At 44.4% G+C, this 23,163-nt stretch overlaps 1 protein-coding gene across 50 annotated transcripts in view; it reads right to left on the minus strand.

The window, feature by feature from the left end:
- Window positions 1-10,879, minus strand: part of LCA5L (lebercilin LCA5 like) — a 40,157-nt gene extending 29,278 nt beyond the window's left edge. For 7 of the 50 annotated variants that reach the window (XM_081569936.1, XM_081569948.1, XM_081569918.1 and 4 more), the window contains exons 1-2: window positions 10,625-10,879; window positions 10,142-10,210 (exon numbers count right to left, since the gene is read on the minus strand). The gene's annotated coding sequence lies outside the window, so the exon portion shown is untranslated. Of the gene's footprint in view, window positions 1-10,141 lie in introns of all 50 variants that reach the window. The other 43 variants (XM_081569937.1, XM_081569947.1, XM_081569913.1 and 40 more) reach the window with 10 other exon arrangements.
- Window positions 10,880-23,163: the final 12,284 nt, after the last annotated feature.

Raw genomic sequence — 23,163 nt, forward strand, 5'->3', positions numbered from 1 at the left:
ATAAAATTCTGGCTGTCCAATATTTCCTTGTAGCTTATTATATACATAATAATTTATACTTCTTAATCCCTTACCCCATCTTGCCCTTTCTCTACTCCCTCTCCTCACTGATAATGATTAGTTTCTTCTCTATATCTGTGTGTCTCTTTTCTTTTTTGTTATATTCACTAGTTTGTTTTATTTTTCCTTCCTCTGCAACTTTTTGGAATCATTTGAGAAGGACAGGTGTTAACTCTCCTCTAAATGTTTCATAGAATTCACCTGTGAAGCCATCTTGTCCTGAACTTTTGTTAGATGAGAGTTTTTTTTATTTTTGGTTAAATTGCTGATTCAATTTAATTACTAGTAATTGGCCTGTTCGTTATTTTCTATTTTTTCCTGGTTCAGTCTTGGGAGATTGTACATTTCTATGATAATTTGTCCATTTCTTCTAGGTTTTACATTTTATTGGCATACAGCTGGTTGTAGTCATCTCATGATCCTTTGTATTTCTGTGGTATTGGTTGTAACTTCTTTTTCATTTCTAATTTTATTGATTTGGACTCTCTCTCTCTTTTTTTTCTTGGTGAGTCTGGTAAAGATTTAACAATTTTGTGTATCTTTTCAAAGAACCAGCTCTAAGTTTAATTGATCTTATCTCTTCTTTAAAAAAAAGCTTTTTTTTTTTAGTCTCTATTTCATTTCTGCTCTGATCTTTTTGATTTCTTTCCTTCTACCAACTTTGGATTTCATTTGTTCTTTTCCTTGTTCTTTAGTTGTATGGTTAAATTTTTTTATTTGAGAATTTTGTTTGTTTGTTTCCTGAGGTAAGCTTGTACCACTATCAGCTTACCTCTTAGAACTGCTTTTGCTGCTTTTGGATCCTTGTGTTTTCAATTTCATTTGTCTCCAGGTATTTTTTTTATATCCTGATTTCTTCAGTGACCCATTGGTTATTTAGTAGCAGATAGCCTCCTGATTTCTTCAGTGACCCATTGGTTATTTAGTAGCAGATAGCCTCCATGTGGAAACAGTGTCAGACTTTATTTTTTTGGGCTCCAAAATCACTGCTGATGGTGATTGCAGCCATGAAATTAAAAGACGCTTACTCCTTGGAAGGAAGGTTATGGCCAACCTAGATAGCATATTTAAAAGCAGAGACATTACTTTGCCAACAAAAGTCTGTCTAGTCAAGGCTATGGTTTTTCCAGTGGTCATGTATGGATGTGAGAGTTGGACTATAAAGAAAGCTGAGCGCTGCAGAATTGATGCTTTTGAACTGTGGTGTTGGAGAAGACTCTTGAGAGTCCCTTGGACTGCAAGGAGATCCAATCAATCCATCCTAAAGGAGATCAGTCCTGGGTGTTCATTGGAAGGACTGATGTTGAAGCTGAAACTCCAATACTTTGGCCACCTCATGCGAAGAGTTGACTCATTGGAAAAGACCCTAATGTTGGGTAGGGTTGGGGGCAGGAGGAGAAGGGGACGACAGAGGATGAGATGGTGGGATGGCATCACTGACTCGATGGACATGGGTTTGGGTAAACTCCGGGAGCTGGTGATGGACAGGGAGGCCTGGCGTGCTGCAATTCATGGGGTCACAAAGAGTCGGACACGACTGAGCGACTGAACTGAACTGAACTAAGCCTCCATGTGTTTGTGTTTTTGCCTTTTTTTTTCTTGTAGGTGATTTCTAGTCTCATAGCATTGTGGTCAGAAAAGATGCTTGATACATTTCAATCTTAAATTTACTGAGACTTGTTTTGTAGATTAGCACTTGATCTATCCTGAAGAATATTCCATGTTTACTTGAAAAGAACGTGTATTCTGCTGCTTTAGAATCAAATGTTTTATATATGTGTATACATACATACATACATATATATATATATATATAAAGTCTATCTGTTCTAAGGGCTTCCTGAAGCTCTAGTGATTAAGAGTCCGCCTGCCAGTGCAGAGGACACAGGTTCAATTCCTGGTCTGGGAAGATCCCACATGCTGCAGAGCAACTAAACCCATGCACTACAACTACTGAGCCAGTGCTCTAGAGCCTGAGAGCTGCAACTACTAAGACCATGAGCCTAGAGTCCATGCTTCACAGCAAGAGAAGCCACCCACACACTGCAACTAGAGATTAGCCCCCACTCACGGCAACTAGAGAAAGCTGGTGTGCAGCAATGAAGGCCCAGGACAGCCATAAATTAAATAAATAAATCTTTAAAAACCAAAAGTCTATCTGTTTCAACGTGTCATTTAAAGCCAGAGTTTCTTTATTGATTTCTGCCTTGATGATCTGTCCACTGATGTTCAGTTCAGTTCAGTTCAGTTGCTCAGTCGTGTCCAACTCTTTGCTACCCCATGTTCTGCAGCATGCCAGGCCTCCCTGTCCATCACCAACTCCTGGGGTTTACTCAAACTCATGTCCATTGAATCGGTGATGCCATCCAACCATCTCATTCTCTGTTAACATCCACTGATGTTAGTGGGGTGTTAAAATCCCCTATTGTTATTGTGTTGCTGTCACCTTCTCCCTTTATGTCTGTTATGTATTTTGGTGGTTCTATGTTGGGTGCATATATAAAATTTTTAAAACTTCGCTATAACAAAAGAATCATAAACTTAAAAGGCACATCAGAAACTGGGAAGACTACTCTCAACATATATGATAAAGAGCTAACTTAACTCCTTAATTTACAAAGAACTCATGATAATCCATGAGTAAATGGGAGAAGGGTATGAACACATTATATAACAAGCACATTACAGCAACAGAGACAACCAAAAATATATAGAAAGTTTTTTAGAACTTCCCTGGTGATACAGTGGATAAGAATCCACCTGCCAATGCAGGGGACACAGGTTTGATCCCTGGTCCAGGAAGATTCCACATGCCCCAGAGCAATCGAGCCTGTGTGCATAGCTACGGAAGCCAGGGCACCTGCAGCCTGTGCTCCTCAGTAAGAGAAGCCACTGCAGTGAGAAGCCTGTGCGCTGCAACGAAGAATAGTCCCCATTCGCTTTTATGCTGGCTTTGAAGATGGAGGAAGGAGTCACAGGCCAAATAGAGTCTTTTCTAGAAGCTGTAAGAGGCAAGAGAATGGATTCTTCCCTGAAGGCCTGGAAGGAACCAGCCCTGCTGATATCTTAATTTTTAGCCTCATGAGACTCATTTCAGACAGCCAACCTCCAGAACAGATTTGTATTGTTTTAAGTCACTGAGCTTGTGGTATTGTTAGAGCAACAATAGGAAACTAATAGAGATTGTCTTGAAAATCATTATGAATCGAAATGAGACTAAAATAGGCTATTAAAATGTAAAATAAATGTACTATTATACAGTTTAAAGTCAAAGAAGAGGGTGACTTCAAGTGCTTTGGGGAAGTAACTTCATGCTCTCAAAAGCAGCTTTCTCTACCTTGTCCAGACTACATCTAGGAAAAAGATCACCAACTCTGGAAAGCTGGTGGGATTGTTTGCTCTGGAAAAACTAGCTAGAGAAAATAGCCAGCTCTCTCATCAAACACTCAGGGTGGAGATTCTAAAAACCAAGAAGGCTGTCTTGTGCAGAGGCTTTGGTGGAGTAGTGGCATGGCTGGAGGTTGAGAAAGATGGGTAGGGAGGAGACATGTGTGTGTGTGTGTGTGTGTGTGTGTGTGTGTTACAAAAGGTGACAACAAGATCAGGAGATTAACTACACAGAGCAAATAAGATCATTGAGGAAATCAAGTTGCTTTCTGCCTGAGAGAGTTTTACTTACATAGAGAGGGGGAAGGCTCAAAATAACCCTGAAGTGTTAGGTTATATATATATATATATACACACATTTTATACACACAGGGACAGATATAGAAATACAGGTGTATGTGTGTGTGTGTGTATTTTTCCTAACTCTGTTGAGGGCCTAGAAGCAATGACACCCCAGTAACAATAAGCACACAGAGCGCCATTCTTCACTAAATACCATTCTTTACAAAAGGAAATCAACCCTGAATATTCATTGGAAGGACTGATGCGGAAGCTGAAGCTCCAATACTTTGGCACCTGATGCAGAGTTGACTCATTGGAAAAGATCCTGATGCTGGGAAGGATTGAGGGCAGGAGAAGGGGGCAACAGAGGATGAGATGGTTGGGTGGCATCACCAACTCAATGGACATGAGTTTGAGTAAACTCCGGGAGTTGGTGATGGACAGGGAGGCCTGGCGTGCTGCAGTCCACAGGGTCACAAAGAGTTGGACACCTCAGCAACTGAACAACAACTACTAAGTTTAATCAGAGTTCCTTGGAGAAACAGATAATTCCAGGTATGGATCAGGTAAAGTTCAAGATAAATCTGGTATGTGTTAAAGGACACAGAAGCCAACTTGAAGTTTCTCCAATCAAATTTAGGACAATTTGAACATCAAAATAAATAAGGATGAAGTAAGATGACAACCTATTAAATAAGATAGGAACCTATGAGTCCATATTAATACAAATGAAAAAAAAAGTAAATAGAGAAAGGAAGAGAAAGCTCTTCCTTATGGCATAATGACAGCTAATAAATGTAGAAGGAACAGAGGAAAGAAACAATGACTGATGCCTATCAGAGAGTTAGTTGAAACAGGCAGAACCTGTCACTGAATGCTAAGTGCCAGTGAGTATAAGTCTGATAAAGAACAGGATTGTGCATAATACTAACCAAAAACATGGAAAGAGGGTGGCTTTGTGCAGAAACCTGGCAGACACCTTGATCGTCACCCAGTCAGCAAGGCCTGAACCACCAGTGGGACAGGTGGACCTCATATGCCCCCTGGAGACTGCTAAGGGGAAAAGGTCATTCCTGAAGTCTCCCTGCCAGGAACTGGCCTGAGTTGGGTCACGGGGAGACACCAGCTGGACCCAGGTTGAGGGTCATCCTACAGAAGGAAAAGCCTGAACTCTTTGACACAAAGTTCAGCAGAATGTTAAATGAATACAAAGCTCTTCCTTTAGCTTACAAAACCAGTGTTACATACGTAAGATTATCACTTATTTTAGGGTTTTCAAGAACATAATTTTTGAACACTGTATCCACCTTTAAGATGATGTGTCCCCAGTGGGGGAAGGAGAGGGTGGGACAAATTGGCAGAGTAGTGTGGAATATACATTGCCCTGGGTAAAACAGATAGCCGGTGGGAAGTTGCTGTATAACCCAGGGAGCTCAACCTGGTGCTCTGCAATGACATGGAGAGGTGGGATGGGGTGGCAGGTGGGAGGGAGGTTCAACAGGGAGGGGATATATGTATACATATGGCTGATTCATGTTGCTGTATGGCAGAAACCAGAACTTCCAGGTGGCTCAGTGGTGAAGAATCTGCCTGCTAATGCAGGAGACCTGGGTTCCATCTCTGGGTCAAGAAGATCCCCTGGAGCAGGAAATGGCAACCCATTCCAGTATTCTTGGGAAATCCTATGGACAGAGGGGCCTGGTGGGCTACAGTCTATGGGGTTGCAAGAGTCAGACATGACTTAGCGACGGAACAACAACAGTAATGGCAGAAACCAACACAACATTGTAAGGCAATTATCCTCCAATTAAAAATAAACAAGATGATGTGTCCCAACTTTTGGCTTCAGAAAAGTGATCTAATAGTGAAGAAAGGCAGTTTAAGAATGAAAACAGGGTTGAGAAGAAAGAGAGCATGCTATAAAAGGAAAAAGGCTTGTGTGGCATGGCATCTGAGTTGCAACATCAGCTCTTGCCAGTACATCTAGCTGTCTGGTCTCAATGGTTTAATGTATGAAATTTTCTGCTTTCAGTGATGTCTAAGGTTTAGTCCAGCACAAAAATTCATACATTAAATATATCTATATACATCAGAAGTTGCAAGCTTTCTTGGATAACATGGAATTGTGCCACTTCAAGGTTTGGATGGCTATAGAAAAGTTATGTAGGTTTTGGGTATTTAACAATTTTAGGTATTTTATTTATTTTTGAGAAAAAGTTCAAATTCATTACCAGAGCAGGCCTCCCAAAGAAGTACCTTTAGGGATAGAAGCTCTACTCCCACCAAGCAGTGGCAAATGCAACTACTGCACTTGTGCTCACTCTTGCTCAGTCATGCGGGACTCTTTTTGACCCCATGGACTGTAGCCCGCCAGGCTCTTCTGTCTATGGAATTCTCCAGGCAAGAATACTGGAGTGGGTAGCCATTTCCTTCTCCCGGGGATCTTCCTGACCCTGGGTCTCCTGCGTTGTAGGCAGGTTCTTTACTGTCTGAGCCACCAGGGAAGCCCAACTACTGCATGGGCTACAGAAAATTTCAACATTCTAGGGCTAAATTTATGGATGTGTAAACTTTTAGCTCCTCCTCCCAGCTGCTGCCACATATCTTTTTAATTTCCAGTGTTGGCCTGACTCTTTTTCACTATAATGTTTGTTTTAATAAAATTCCACGAAAATATCCCAAATTTGATCTATCTTACACATTTGGATGTTCATTTCATTCACTCTTTCAACACACAGTTGAGTGCTTACCACAGGCCAGGAGCTGTGTGAAGTGTGGAGGGTATAGTGAACACAAAAATGTGTCTGTTTTTGTGGAGCTAGTATGTCAGTAATAAAATAATCACAACAGTGACTCTTCTATGTGTTTTAAAGCAAAGAGCTACAAGTCTGTGAGGACATATGACAAAAAACCCTGATCCAGACAGTGACCTGGGAAGCTTCTCTAGAGCAGTGCCAGCTGACTGAGATATGAGGGGTCAGTGGGAACTGCCTGGGCAGAGAGGAATGTGGGACAGGAGGGAAGAACAGTGTGGACAGAGGAGGCAGCAGCAGGGCCAGTCAGTGGAGGAGGGACCCATGTTTGGGGCCCAGTAAGAAACTCCAGTGGGTGCAGATGGGTCTCCAGAGGTCCAAGGGGTGATCAAGCTGCAGGGTCATCAGAAGGCACATTTATGATATGGATCATTCATCCAAGAGGAACAGGCAGCTAGCAGTAAGAAGAGAGAGAGAGACTGAGGAAGGCGATATAATGAGCGCTGCCTTCTGAAGAGGTGACTCTGGCTGCAGGATGGAGAACAGAAGAGGGAAATGTCAGAGAGCAGCGGATGCAGAAGGCGGGACTGAGGAAGGCGGGAGCTTGGATTGAGGTGCCTGCGATGATCTGAAAGATGAATGGGGGACAATGTCACTGGGGCTTGGAGGCTGACTGGATGCTGGCAGGAGGGAAAATGTCAAGGAGGAATCCTGGTTTCTGGTGCAGGGGTCCCAGCGGGGTGGGTGGGGGAGACCATAAGGGCTTGTATGTGCTAAGTTGCAGGGGGTCTGAGAGGTATAAGTTGTGTTGCCACCCAGCAGCTGGACCTAAGGGTTGAGCTCAGAAGATGCCAAGTGGAGAGATCAGGTTGGGGGGCCAAGAGCATAGAGATGGTGGGCATAGATTTGTGCCTAGTGTTGGAATCTGGGGGCCTGAGGGGAGGACCCTGCTCTCTGAGGAACTGCAGTGCTAAAGGAGCAAGGAGAGGACAGCAGCTGGGATGGGAGCAGAAAGTGTGGAGGCTGAGGGCACAGGAGCCAAGGGAAGGCAGCCCTTTGCTGCGGGGTCAAACTTAAATGCTGCTGGGAGACTGCGCAAGACTGAGTGGCTGGGGATGTCTGATTAGTGGTTCTTGTTTTAGTGCAGAGGTGAGAGTGGAGGGCAGACTGGAGTGGGCTGAGGAATGAGACGAGGAATGGATACACTGAACGAATACGGTGATTCTTTACCAAAGTTTGCCTGTCGAGGGGGATGAGAAATTGGGCATGTCAACTACAAAACGGCACTTGCCAAGAGCATTTGGCAGCAACTGAACAACAACAGGTGGTGCTAGTGGTGGAGAATCTGCCTGCCAATGCAGGAGACATAAGAGATGTGGGTTTGATTCCTAGGTTGGGAAGATATCCCCTGGAGGAGGGGATGGCAACCCACTCCAATATTCTTGCCTGGAGAATCCCATGAACAGAGGAGCCTGGTGGGCTACAGTCCATGGGGTTGCAAAGAGTCGGACAGAGTGAAGTGATTTAGCACACACGCACGAACAACAAGAAGGACATTTGCCATCTTCCTGTGCTGCTGCAGCTGCTGACCTTCAACACTCCCTGAAGGGAATGTAGGGTGCAGAGTGAGGCATTCTGTGCTCCAAGGAAACTGGTGGGACAAGTCTTTAGGTAGATATTTTCAGGAACTGACTGCATGATCTCAATCTTTGCATCTCATCATATCTAGAAAAGCACTAAATCCCTTCATGGTGACATCAGCTCCGCGTGACTAGCAGAAAACCTTTTGTAAAGTTAATGCTTGACTGCTTTGGCTCCCCCTTCACCAAAATCTTATATATTGATCTTCCCCCACTGCCTCTTTGGGCTTCCCTGGTGGCTCAGGTGGTAAAGAACCCACCTATGATGCAAGAGACCTAGATTCTATCCCTGAGTCAGGAAGCTCCCCTGGAGAAGGGAATGGATACCAACCCCAGTATTCTTGTCTGGGAAATCTCCTGGACAGAGGAGCCTGACCGGCTGCAATCCACAGTGTCACAAAGAGTTGGACACGACTGGGTGACTAAGCACAGCACTGCCTCTTTAGAGCAGTCTCTCAGAGCTATCTCAGGTGCTGCCTCCCCAGGATACAGTCCTCATTTTGCCCCAAATAAAACTTAACTTGCAGCTCTCACGTGGTGCATTTTTTTTTAGTCGACAGTTAATAACTAGAAAATGAAGAGGAGCGGGGGTCAGGGAGTTTGTTTCTTTTTCTTTTGTGATGGGAGGTCTTAAGCATGTTTAAAAGCCAAGGGAAAGAGCCAGCGGAGATGGGAGAGGTGATGACACTGGTGAGAGAATGGGCAGCCAAGAGTAACAGCAAGCCGGAGGGGGTGAAACCCAACGTGCAGGGGAGCTTGCTGTGGTGGTGGCTGGGGCTGGAGGAGAGTCCCCTCATGTGGCTTTAAGAGGCTCTGGGAAGTGAAAACACGCCAGAGGAGAAGGAGCCGCGGGAGAGTGGAATATCCCACAGACACTCTGCAAATCGCAGTTGTCCTACTGTTGTTCCTTTCCTCAGTCAGGGTTTCACCGGATGGAAAAAAAAAAGAAAACAGAGACCGGTGTTTGCGATTGGCCAGGGGACATGTGGGCGGGGCCATCCCTCCCAGAGAGGAGCGGACATGTCTTGTCAATCACTGCATCACTCGGTGACTGACAGGAGTATTAGCACCCAGGTACCTGCTATCAAAGTGATCAGCACAGGAAAGCTCATGCGTCCCCATTTCAATTTGCCTCTCTTGGTGCTTCTCTAAAACACCAAACAAGAAAGACTACACAACAGCTAGAGTGTAAATTGCTCCACGACTTCTTTTTCTCACTGGGAAGAAGTCTACAGATTCTTTCATCTTCCCTAAAGTCAGTTTTCATGTTCCTGCCATAGCTCTATCCAGAGACCCTGTCATAAACCTCAGAAAGCTAAAGGGCACCTTTTGATTTTTAGCTTAATCGTAAGGCACTTATGGAGCTTTGTTTACTTGGTTTAAAGGTCACAATTCTCAAAATACACACTAAAAATGTTGTACCGTTATCTATAAACTATAAAATTCAAATCCTTAAAAAAAAAATAACCCCACCTAACTCACATGAAATAACAGAGAAAAGGAAAATAGCATAAGACTGTCTTTACTCAATGCAGGGAGACCAATTAGGAGGCTTCTGACATAATCCAGGCCTGGACCGGTGTGGTGACAGTGGGGGTTGGGAGAAATGGTAGGACTGTACACCTATTCTGGGTACATTTTGAAGGATGTGATGACAGACTGAAGGTGCAGAGGGAGGAAGAAAGGGAGTCCAGGAGGACCCCCAAGGCCCAGACAACTGACAATGGCTTCTAGTAACCGGGATGGGTAAAAGCCGGGGAGGAGCAGGTCTGGGAGAAACGTTCTGGACTTGCTGTGCAGGAGATGGTTAGTCATCTATGGAGAGATGTGGGCAGAAGACACGAGCCTGTAGCTCAGAGGAGGGTCAGGATAGGAGAAACGCAGTTGGGGTTCATCGGCATTGAGATCAGTTTTGAGCCTATGACACTGGATGAATTCATTAAGAAAGTGAGTGTAGATTAAAAAAAAAGAGACTCAAGGTCATGTTCCGCACTGAAAATCTGGTCTGAAAAAAGTTACCTGTTGGCACAAGTGTGGCAAGGAAATGTTAACGCGCCACCGGGAAATTGCGGACAAAGAGCTCCAAGCCTGAGTTCAGCGGGGGAGGGGCAAACACACAGACGCTGTTGCAAAGGATTGAGACTTCCAGGGGATGGGGATTAGGGGAATGTCAGCGCTGAGATTAGAAGAAAACAAAGCAAAGCAAAAGCAAGCAGGTAGATGCATAAATGAAGGTGTCAGATTTAAAAGGGAAATAGTGAAAGCGAGTAAATTGGGGAAGGGGTGAAATTTGCCCCAGCGTGATGGGGCAGGAGGGTGGAGTGGGGTGACTGGGGCCGGCCGTCCTCTGACCTTTAGCCTCTGGCGGCCAGTCCGCGTGCGGGCGGGTCCGCGGCCCGCCACCCCCCGGACCCCCGGGACAGCGTGGGCTTGTAAGTGCGCTGTGTGGGCTCAGTCACAGTGTCTGAACATGGAAGGAGGACGCCGAGGGCCGCTCCTCACCAGACCGTGTTTGCAGGAGGAAGTGGCCTAACGACCCGGCTACGTTACCAACTCCAGAGCCAGGCAGCGAAGCCCGAGTTGGGCAGGGGCGGGACTGAGTGATCGGGAGACACCGGAGAGCTCAGAAAGGTTAGCAGGAGGTTCGGCTGGGGCGCGGCGGAGACCCCAGGCTGCGAGTCGCGGCGGCGGCGGCTGGGCCGTTACCTCCTCAGCGCTACTCGCGCGGCAGCGCCAACCCCGTGGCCTCCAGGCTCTGACGCGTCGCCCTGGAAACCGGCACGCGGGGCCTCCTGGGACTGGCCTGCCAGCCGGAAGGGGCTAGGGAACAGGCCCGCTCGGCCTGCGCGCAGGCGCACTCGAGACCGCGTCTGTGGCCTGGACGGGGACGTGAGTTCTGTCCCACTTGACTGTGGGGGTGAAGTCAACTGGCTGCGAAGACGTTGGCGAACAAGCCTCCCACCACTCCTCCTTGGCGCCTAGGACCACGCCTGCGTCCTGGCGCGCCCGCGGCGGGGGAGACGGCCCCGCGGCGTCCCTGTGGGCGCGGAATTCCCGCGAATCCTTCCCGTGTCTGGTCGCTCGCGCCCACGCACCGGCTGTGTTGAATCCAAGTCCTATGTGTATGTCCGCTTCCCAGCCTGGTAGGGCCGTGGACCTAGAGCAGAACGCACGTGTTAACCTCTATAAAGATGGATTTCTCGGTAGCAGAAAATCTGATCCCAAAGGAATGCATGTTTGGTATAGACAAGTTACCATGTGCAGAAAAATAACAAGGAAAAGTAAAAAAATTTAGTGATTCATATGGAGTTTTTGGTGATACAAACCTTAATCCACATTTGCGGGTAATTGTATTTCTTTAAAAAAGTGTTCAGTTCAGTTCAGTCGCTCAGTCGTGTCTGACTCTTTGCGACTCCATGAATCACAGCACACCAAGCCTCCCTGTCCATCACCAACTCCCGGAGTTTACCCAAACCCATGTCCATTGAGTCGGTGATGCCATCCAGCCATCTCATCCTCTGTCGTCCCCTTCTCCTGCCCCCAATCCTTCCCAGCATCAGGGTCTTTTCCAGTGAGTCAACTCTTTGCATGAGGTGGCCAAAGTATTGGAGTTTCAGCTTCAACATCAGTCCTTCCAATGAACACCCAGGACTGATCTCCTTTAGGATGGACTGGTTGGATCTTCTTGCAGTCCAAGGGACTCTCAAGAGTCTTCTCCAACACCACAGTTCAAAAGCATCAATTCTTTGGCGCTCAGCGTTCTTCACAGTCCAACTCTCACATCCATACATAACTACTGGAAAAACAATAGCCTTGACTAGATGGACCTTTGTTGGCAAAGTAATGTCTCTGCTTTTTAATATGTTATCTAGGTAGGCCATAACTTTCCTTCCAAGGAGTAAGCGTCTTTTAATTGTGTGACTGCAGTCACCATCTGCAGTGATTTTGGACCCCCCAAAAATGAAGTCTGACACTCTTTCCACTGTTTCCCCATCTATTTCCCATGAAGTGATGGGACCAGATGCCATGATCTTAGTTTTCTGAATGTTGAGCTTTAAGCCAACGCTTTCACTCTCCTCTCTCACTTTCATAGAGGCTTTTTAGTTCTTCACTTTCTGCCATAAGGGTAGTGTCATCTGCATATCTGAGGTTACTGATATTTCTCCCAGCAATCTTGATTCCAGCTCGTGCTTCTTCCAGCCCAGCGTTTCTCATGATGTACTCTGCATATAAGTTAAATAAGCAGGGCGAATATATACAGCCTTCACGTACTCCTTTTCCTATTTGGACCCAATCTGTTGTTCCACGTCCAGTTCTAACTATTGCTTTCTGACCTGCATATAGGTTTCTCAAGAGGCAGGTCAGGTGGTCTGGTATTCCCATCTCTTTCAGAATTTTCCACAATTTATTGTGATCCACACAGTCAAAGGCTTCGGGATAGTCAATAAAGCAGAAATGGATGTTTTTCTGGAACTCTCTTGCTTTTTTGATAATCCATCGGATGTTGGCAATTTGATCTCTGGTTCCTCTGCCTTTTCTAAAACCAGCTTGAACATCTGGAAGTTCACGGTTCACGTATTGCTGAAGCCTGGCTTGGAGAATTTTGAGCATTATTTTGCTAGTGTGTGAGATGAGTGCAATTGTGCGGTAGTTTGAGCATTCTTTGGCATTGCCTTTCTTTGTGAATGGGATGAAAACTGACATTTTCCAGTCCTGTGGCCACTGCTGAGTTTTCCAAATTTGCTGGCATATTGAGTGCAGCACTTTCACAGCATCACCTTTGAGGATTTGAAATAGCTCAACTGGAATTCCATCACCTCCACTAGCTTTGTTCATAGTGATGCTTTCTAAGGCCCACTTGACTTCACATTCCAGGATGTCTGGCTCTACGGTGCAGAAGCAGCCGAGAGGAGCTACCCCATGTCCGAGATCAGGGGCGGCGGCCGAGAGAGCTACCCGATGTCTGAGATCAGGGGTGGCAGCCGAGAGGAGCAACCCCATGTCCAAGGAGCGGCGGCTGTGCGGGTGCAGGAGGGCCGAGAGGAGCTACTCCACATTCAAGGTCAGGAGGGGTGACCGTGAGAAGATACCCATTGTGCAAGGTAAGGACCAGTGGCTGTGCTTTGCTGGAGCAGCCGTGAAGAGATAACCCACATCCAAGGTAAGAGAAACCCAAGTAAGATGGTAGGTGTTGCGAGAGGGCATCAGAGGGCAGACACACTGAAACCATAATCACAGAAAACTGGCCAATCTGATCACACGGACCACAGCCTTGTCTAACTCAATGAAACAGCCATGCCATGTGGGACCACCCAGGATGGATGGGCCATGGTGGAGAGGTCTGACAGAATGTGGTCCACTGGAGAAAGCAATGGCAAACCACTTCAGTATTCTTGCCTTGAGAACCCCATGAACAGTATGAAAAGGCAAAATGATAGGATACTGAAAGAGGAACTCCCCAGGTCGGTAGGTGCTGAATATGCTACTGGAGATCAGTGGAGAAATAATTCCAGAAGGAATGAAGGGATGGAGCCAAAGCAAAAACAATACCCAGTTGTGTGGACGTGGCTAGTGACAGAAGCAAGGTCCGATGCTGTAAAAAAGTTTATGGCCATGTTATTATCACAAAGTGACATCTTGGAACTTCTCTGGTGCTCCAGTGGTTAACATTATACTCCCAATGCAGGGCCCTGGGTTTGATCTCTAGTCTGGGAACTAGAATGAAAGGATGAAAACCACAATCACAGAAAACTAATCAAACTGAACGAAAGTGAAGAACTAAAAAGCCTCTTTATGAAAGTGAAAGAGGAGAGTGAAAAAGTTGGCTTAAAGCTCAACGTTCAGAACTCTGAGATCATGGCATCTGGTCCCACCACTTCACGGCAAACAGATGGGGAAACAATGGAAACAGTGGCTGACTTTATTTTTTGGGCTCCAAATTCATTGCAGATGGTGATTGCAGCCATGAAATTAAACGACGCTTACTCCTTGGAAGTAAAGTTATGACCAACCTAGACAGTATATTAAAAAGCAGAGACATTACTTTGCCAACAAAGGTCTGTCTAGTCGAGGCTATGTTTTTTCCAGTAGTCATGTATGGATGTGAAATTTGGACTATAAAGAAAGCTGAGCACAGAAGAATTGATGCTTTTGAACTGTGGTGAGAAGATTCTTGAGAGTCCCTTGGACTGCAAGGAGATCCAACCAGTCCATCCTAAAGGAGATCAGTCCCAAGTGTTCATTGAGGTGAACGATTGAGGGCAGGAGGAGAAGGGGACGACAGAGGATGAGATGGTTGGATGGTATCATCGACTCAGTGGACATGAGTTTGGGTAAACTCCGGGAGTTGGTGATGGACAGGGAGGCCTGGCGTGCTGCGATTCATGGGGTCACAAAGAGTCGAACACGACTGAGCGACTGAAGTGAACTGAACTGAACTGAATCAAACTGATCACATGGATCACAGCTTTGTCTAAATCAATGAAACTATGAGCCATACCGTGCAGAACCACCCAGGACTGATGGTCATGGTAGAGAGTTCTGACAAAACATGGTCTGCTGGAGAAAGGAATGTCAAACTGCTTCAGTATTCTTGCCTTGAGAACCCCATGAACAGTATGGAAAGGCAAAAAGATAGGACACTGAAAGATGAACTCCCCAGGTCGGTAGGTGCCCAATATGCTACTGGAGAACAGTGGAGAAATAACTCCAGAAAGAATGAAAAGATGGAGCCAAAGAAAAAACAACACCCAGTTGTGGATGTAACTGGTGTTGGAAGTAAATTCCGATGCTGTAAAGAACAATATTGCATAGCAACCTGGAATGTTAGTTCCATGTATCAAGGTAAATTGAAAGTGGTCAAATAGGAGATGGCAAGAGTGAACATCCACATTTTAGCAATCAGTGAATTAAAATGGACTGGTATGGGGGAATTTAACTCAGATGACCATTATATCTACTACTGTGGGCAAGAATCCCTTAGGAGAAATGGAGTAGCCCTCCTAGTCAACAAAAGAGCCCAAAATGCAGTACTTGGATGCAATCTCAAAATGACAGAATGATCTCTGTTCATTTTGAAGGCAAACCCATTCAATATCACAGTATTCTAAGTCTATACTCCAATCAGTAATGCTGAAGAAGCTGAAGTTGAATGGTTCTATGAAGACCTATTAGACCTTCTAGAACTAACACCCCCAAAACATGTCCTTTTCATTATAGGGGACTGGAATGTAAAAGCAGGAAGTCAAGAGATACCTGGAGTAACAGGCAATTTGACCTTGGAGTACAAAATGAAGCAGATCAAAGGCTAAGAGTTTTGCCAAGAAAATGCACCGGTCATAGCAAACAGCTTCTTCCAGCAACACAAGAGAAGACTCTACATGTGGGCATCACCAGAGGGTCAAACCAAAATCAGATTGATTATATTCTTTGCAGCCAAAGATGGAGAAGCTTGATCAGTTCAGTTCAGCCACTCAGTTGTGTCCAACTCTTTGTGACCCCATGGATTCCAGCACGCCAGGCCTCCCTGTCCATCACCAACTCCTGGAGTTTACTCAAACTCATGTCCATTGAGTCAGTGATGGCATCCAACCATCTCATCCTCTGTCCTCCCCTTCTCTTCCTGCCTTCAATCTTTCCCAGCATCAGGGTCTTTTCCAATGAGTCAGTTCTTCACATCAGGTGGCCAAAGGATCGGAGTTTCAGCTTCAACACCAGCCTTCAATTTCAGCATCAGTCCTTCCAATGAATATTCAGAACTAATTTCCTTTAGGATGGACTGGTTGGATCTCCTTGCAGTCCAAGGGACTCTCAAGAGTCTTCTCCAACACCACAGTTCAAAAGCATCAATTCGGTGTTCAGCTTTCTTTATAGTCCAACTCTCACATCCAGACATGACTACTGGAATAACCACAGCTTTGACTAGATGGACCATTGTTGGCAAAGTAATGTCTCTCTGCTTTTTCATATGCTGTCTAAGTTGGTCATAACTTTTCTTCCAAGGGGCAAGTGTCTTTTTGCCGGAGTCCAGCTCCAGCTGGTCCAGGGGTTCCCTCAGGATGGATGGTGTCAGCGACGCGAATGAGAAGACACAGCAAGTCTCGGTGTTTCCAAGTGTCTTCTGACTTTATTATTCTCAAGGCAGTTTTTATATTTTTAGTTGTACATAGAAACAAATGTAAAGTGTAAAGTCATGCCAAATCAAATCAATGGGTCAGCAGTTTTTGACCCTTATCGGAACCAGGACACTGTTTGTGTTTTTAGTTACAAAAAGTTTAAAGTTGTTTACATCATCTTCTGGCCTGGAGGCCTGCTAACATCTGGTGACTCTTTTATTGGTAAGGGTTGATCAGCCAGGACACTTTTGCATCAGGCACAGAAAGTACCAGGGCTACATTTTTTAAAAGAATACAAGCACAGCAGATTATGACAAAGAAAGAATTCACAAACTCAGAGTTTCAAGGTAAAACCCGATTTCTGTACTCTGTCTTATGCCTTGAGCCTAACAGAGAAGAATGTGGTCCCATAAAGTCATGGCACAGTAAGCTGAAAACAATGTAGTGCCAAGGTCAGTGCTTAGCAAAATCACCAGCTGAATTAACAATCGTCTTATTATTTGTATTAAAGCTAAACTTCTATTTATATAAATCTCTAACTATTATGCTTTCTTTATATAGGCTAAATACATTAAGAGCAAAAACATAGTGAGTAAATATAGACTAAGTAACAGTTTCATAAAGCAATATCTCTTATATTTCCTAATAAGCCTTTTTTTCTACGAAAGGCTCTGTGCCCATTGGGGCTTTCTGTGTGGAGGCTCTCAATGTTGTTTATTGTTAAGGAGCAGTCATGCACACTAGCTCCAAAGGCACAGGTACATTTATTAAACAAACTAATATGCTAGCAAGAGGAATTTAGATTAGTATACCCTATATCTTAGATAATTTTATTAGGGTGTTACCGTTCAGGGGCCTTGTCGATTGAGGTTTCAGATTGATCTATTTTAGAAGAGAATCAGGAAAGGCCTTTTGCCTAAGTCACAGAAAATAAGAAGAGGTTTATTATAGCAAACATCAGAAAGACAGATATCATCTATAAGGTGAGCGCTGAGGCAGCCTTCTGAGAATCCCTGAGGCCTGAGTAGCTCTGCTCGATCAGTCCTTCTCCTCATGACTCTGTCATGAGTGGGATCTCGTGAGCTGGCTCCTGGCATCTTTTCATTTCACGGCTGCAGTCACTGTCTGCAGTGATTTTGGAGCCCCCCCAAAATAAAGTCTGCCACTATTTCCACTGTTTCCCCATCTATTTGTCATGAGGTGATGGGACCGGATGCTATGATCTTAGTTTTCTGAATGTTGTGCTTTAAGCCAACTTTGTCACTCTCCTCTTTCACTTTCATCAATAGGCTCTTTAGTTCTTCTTCGCTTTCTGCCGTAAGGGTGGTGTCATCTACATATCTGAGGTTATTGATATTTCTCCCGGAAATCTTTATTTCAGCTTGTGCTTCATCCAACCAAGCATTTATCATGATGTACTCTCCATATAAGTTAAATAAGCAGGGTGACAATATACAGCCTATACAGTCAGCAAAAATGAGACCGGGAGCTGACTGTAGCTCAGATCATGAACTCCTTATTGCAAAATTCAGACTTAAATTGAAGAAAGTAGGGAAAACCACTAGACCATTCAGGTATGACCTAAATCAAATCTCTTATGATTATACAGTGGAAGTGACAAACAGATTCAAGGGTTTAGATCTGATAGAGTGCATGAAGAACTATGGACGGAGGTTCATGATATTGTACAGGAAGCAGTGATCAAGACCATCCCCAAGAAAAAGAAATGCAAAAAGGCAAAACGGTTGTCTGAGGAGGCCTTACAAATAGCTGAGAAAAGAAGAGAAGCAAAAGACAAAGGAGAAAAGGGAGGATATACCCATCTGAATGTAGAGTTTCAAAGAATAACAATGAGAGATAAGAAAGCCTTCCTCAGTGGTCAATGCAAAGAAATAGAGGAAAACAACAGAATGGGAAAGACTAGATCTCTTCAAGAAAATTGGAGATACCAAGGGAACATTTCATGCAAAGATGAGCTCAATAAAGGACAGAAGTGGTATGGATTTTACAGAATCAGAAGATATTAAGAAGAGGTGGCAAGAATACACGGAAGAATTACACAAGAAATATCCTCATGACCCAGATAACCACCGATGGTGTGATCACTCACCTGGAGCCAAACATCCTGGAATGCGAAGTCAAGCCTGCCTTAGGAAGCATCACTACGAACAAAGCTAGTAGAGGTGATGGAATTCCAGTTGAGCTATTTCAAATCCTGAAAGATGATGCTGTGAAAGTGCTGCACTCAGTATGCCAGCAAATTTGGAAAACTCAGCAGTGGCCACAGGACAGGAAAAGGTTAGTTTTAATGCCAATCCCGAAGAAAGGCAATGCCAAAGAATGTTCAAACTGCTGCACAATTGCACTCATTCACACGTTAGCGAAGTAATGCTCAAATTCTCCAAGCCAGGCTTCAATAGTACATGAACTATAAACTTCCAGATGTTCAAGCTGGATTTAGAAAAAGCAGAGGAACCAGAGATCAAATTGCCAACATCTGTTGGATCATCGAAAAAGCAAGAGAGTTCCAGAGAAACATCTATTTCTGCTTCATTGACTATGCCAAAGCCTTTGACTGTGTGGATCAGAACAAATTGGAAAATTCTGAAAGAGATGGGAATACCAGACCACCTGACCTGCTTCCTGAGAAATCTGTATGCGGGTCAAAAAGCTACAGTTAGAACTGGACATGGAAAAACAGACTGGTTCAAATTGGGAAAAGAGTCCGTCAAGGCTGTATATATTCGCCCTGCTTATTTAACTTATATGCAGAGTACATCATGTGAAATGCCAGGCTGTATGAAGCACAAGCTGGAATCAAGATTGCCAGGAGAAATATCAATAACCTCAGATATGCAGATGACACCACCCTTATGGCAGAAAGTGAAGAAGAAGTAAAGAGCCTCTTGATGAAAGTGAAAGAGGACAGTGTAAAGTTGGCTTAAAACTCAACATTCAGAAAACTAAGATCATGGCATCTGGTCCCATCACTTCATGGCAAATAGATGGGGAAACAATGGAAACAGTGACAGACTTTATTTTTTTAGACTCCAGAATTACTGCAGATGGTGACAGCAGCCATGAAATGAAAAGACAGTTGCTCCTTGGAAGAAAAGCTATGACCAACCTTGACAGCATATTTAAAAGCAGAGACCTTACTTTGCCAAGAAAGGTCCATCTAGTCAAAGCTGTGGTTTTTCCAGTAGTCATGTATGGATGTGAGAGTTGGCCTATTAAGAAAGCTGCAGGGGTTAAGAAAGGAGAGGCCTATTAAGAAAGGAGAAGGGGTTGACAGAGGACGAGATTGTTGGATGGCATCACCGACTTGATGGACATGAGTTTGAGTAAGTTCCGGAAGTTGGTGATGGACGGGGATGCCTGGCATGCTGCAATCCACGGGGTTGAAAAAAGTCAGACATGACTGAGCAAGTGAAATGGGAACTAGATCCCACAGAGCAAGCAATACTCGGAACAGTCAAATAAATAAAAATAAATGATAACTACATATATATATATATATATTTTAAAGTGACACCTTACTTTGATTTTATTCACAGCTTTGGTTACTAGGTAGGATAGGTATTTTTGCTCTATTTTTAGGGACTATTTGTACTTATTTTGTGGTTTGCCTTTTTCTTCCTTTTGTCAGCTTTTTCACTTGGTGTTAATCTTTGTAAAAATTGATTTGTTAGAACTTTTGATTATAGTATATGTTGCAAATAATATCTCCTTTAGTTTGTCAATTACCTTTTAATTTTGTTTACAGTGTATTTTGTGTTTGTGTAGTTTAGTTCAGTTCAGTTGATATTTGTGTTCTGTTCAGTTATTTTCTGTTCAGTTCAGTTGATATACGACATACTGATATTTTTGCATCTGCATATCTGAGGTTATCGATATTGTGTACCTTAAATCTATCCATTTCCCTTTTGTTTTTTGCATTTGGTTTTATGTAATAGAGGCAGTGGGCATTTCCAAGCAGACTCTTTTTTTTTTTTAATTTCATTCTTGTTGTTATTTTTCAGTTGCTAAGTCGTATCTGACTCTTTGTGACCTCATGGACTGCAGTACAGCCAGGATTCTCTGTTCTTCACTATCTCCCGGAGCTTGATCAAACTCGTGTCCATTGAGTCAGTGATACCGTCCAACCATCTTGTCCTCTGTTGCCCCCTTCTCCTTCTGCCCTCAATCTTTCCCAGCATCTGAGTCTTTTCTAATGAGTCAGTTCTCCAAATCAGGTGCTGGAGTTTCATCTTCAGTAATTTTATTGAAATATAGTTGATGGTTGGATGGCATCACCCACTCAATAGACATGAGTTTGAACAAGTTCTGTGAGTTGGTAATGGACAGGGAAGCCTGGCATGCTGCAGTCCATGGGGTCACAAAGAGTCAGAAGTGACTGAGCGACTGAACTGAACTGGTTAAATATAGTTCCCTGTGCTACACAGTAGGTCGCTATGTGTTTCTATAATCTTGGATGATGGGTTATTCATATAGAGTGGGTGGTGGTTTTTGTTATGGATCAGCTGGGCACCATCTCCAGACAGACATGCATTAGACAAGTATTGCCCTAGACTTGTTGTTCATGGAAAGATGACTGGTTCATGGCTGGTGGCATTCCCAAGACAGCAACAAAAGTGACTGCTTATTATTAAGGGAACATTCCAACCTTGCTTCTCAGGATTGGAGGACCCTGAAAGATGGAGGATCCTCAGAATGTCCTTTCCCATCTGAATGGTCTTTATCTCTCTTTTTTCCTAGCTCTTTGCAGTCTATAGTCTTTGCTTCTGCCTTGAAAAGAGGTGCTTCTTTTCTGTTTGTGTGTTATGGAAGTGGGAGAAGCCCTTAGTAATTATGGTGATCACCTCCATCATTATTAACCTAGGCCTTCATTGCTCTAAAGGCTGCTGTAACAAATTACTACAGAGCTGGTAGCTTAAAACAGCAGAGATTTATTCTCTCATGGGTTTGGAGGTCAAAAATACAAAATCAAGGTGTCAGCAGGGCTGTGCCCCCTCTGAAGTCTGAGGAGAATCCTTCCAGCCTCTTCCACCTCCTGGTGGCTCCTGGTGTTCCTTGGCTATGGCCACATCACTCCAATCTCTGCCTGTCTTTGTGTCTCACTGTTTTCTCCTCTTCTTATAAGGGCATCCGTTATTGGGTTTAGGACCCACCTGAAATCCTGGATGATTTCATCTCAAGATCCTTAACTGGGTTTTCCTGGTGGCTCAGTGGTAAAGAATCCACCTGCCAATGCAGCAGACACGGGTTCCATCCCTGGTCTGGGACGATCCCACATGCCGTACAGCAGCTGAGCCTGTGCACCACGACTACAGAGCCTGTGCTCTAGAGCCTGGGAGCCACAACTACTGAAGCCCACATGCCCTAGAGCCTGTGCTCTGCAACAAGAGCAGCCGCCACAATGAGAAGCCTGTGCATCACAGCTAGAGAGTAGCTCCCAATTACTGCAACTAGAGAAAAGCACGAAGACTCGGTACAGCCATAAACAAATAAATAAAGCTTATATTTAAAAAAAGAGGTCCTTAACCAACTTCATCTACACAGACTCTGCTTCCAAATAAGGTCATATTCTGAGGTTTGGGGGAACACGAATTTTTTGGGGGAGGGAGACAATATTCCACCTACTGCTTTTGCTATTACCAACCTAAACAGCATATGAAAAAGCAGAGCCATTATTTGCCAACAAAGGTCCGTCTAGTCAAAGCATGGTTTTTCCAGTAGTCATGTATGGATGTGAGAGTTGGACTATAAAGAAAGCTGAGCACTGAAGGATTGATGCTTTTGAACTGTGGTATTGGAGATGACTCTTGAGAATCCCTTGGACTGCAAGGAGATCCAACCAGTCCATCCTAAAGGAGATCAGTCCTGAATATTCATTGGAAAGACTGGCGCTGAAACTCAAACTCCAATCCTTTGGCCACCTGATGTGAAGAACTGACTCATTGGAAAAGACCCTGATGCTGGGAAAGATTGAAGGCAGGAGGAGAAGGGGTTGACAGAGGATGAGATGGTTGGATGGCATCACCGACTTGATGGAAATGAGTTTGAGTAAGCTCTGGGAGTTGGTGAAGGACAGGGAAACCTGGTGTTTTGCAGTCCATCGGGTTGCAAAGAGTTGGACGTGATTGAGCGACTGAACTGAACTGAACTAAATTGTTACCATGACAGTCACCACTGTTATTCTGCATAATAAAAATCAGCCTTTAATTTCCATTTTATTTTACCTGTAAAGTTGTATAATTAAACTAAGCATAGCATCTCGTATCATTTATTGTAAGATCACCTGAGGAGCTCTGCTAAGTTTGGAGCCAATATATCATCAGTTCAGTTCAGTTCAGTCACTCAGTCGTGTCCGACTCTTTGTGACCCCATGAATTGCAGCATGCCAGGCCTCCCTGTCCATCACCAACTCCCGGAGTTTACCCAAACCCTGTCCATCGAGTCGGTGATGCCATCCAACCATCTCATCCTCTGTCGTCCCCTTCTCCTCCTGCCCCCAATCCTTCCCAGCATTAGGGTCTTTTCCAATGAGTCAACTCTTCTCATGAGGTGGACAAAGTATTGGAGTTTCAGCTTCAACATCAGTCCTTCCAATGAACACCCAGGACTGATCTCCTTTAGGATGGATTGATTGGATCTCCTTGCAGTCCAAGGGACTCTCAAGAGTCTTCTCCAACACCACAGTTCAAAAGCGTCAATTCTGCGGCGCTCAGCTTTCTTCACCGTCCAACTCTCACATCCATACATGACCACTGGAAAAACCATAGCCTTGACTAGACAGACTTTTGTTGGCAAAGTAATGTCTCTGCTTTTAAATATGCTATCTAGGTTGGCCATAACCTTCCTTCCAAGGAGTAAGCATCTTTTAATTTCATGGCTGCAATCACCATCAGCAGTGATTTTGGAGCC

This window comes from Giraffa tippelskirchi, chromosome 2 (genome assembly GCF_054371585.1).
Source record: "Giraffa tippelskirchi isolate mGirTip1 chromosome 2, T2T-mGirTip1v1.2.pri, whole genome shotgun sequence".
In the NCBI taxonomy this organism is placed as follows: Eukaryota; Metazoa; Chordata; class Mammalia; order Artiodactyla; family Giraffidae; genus Giraffa; species Giraffa tippelskirchi.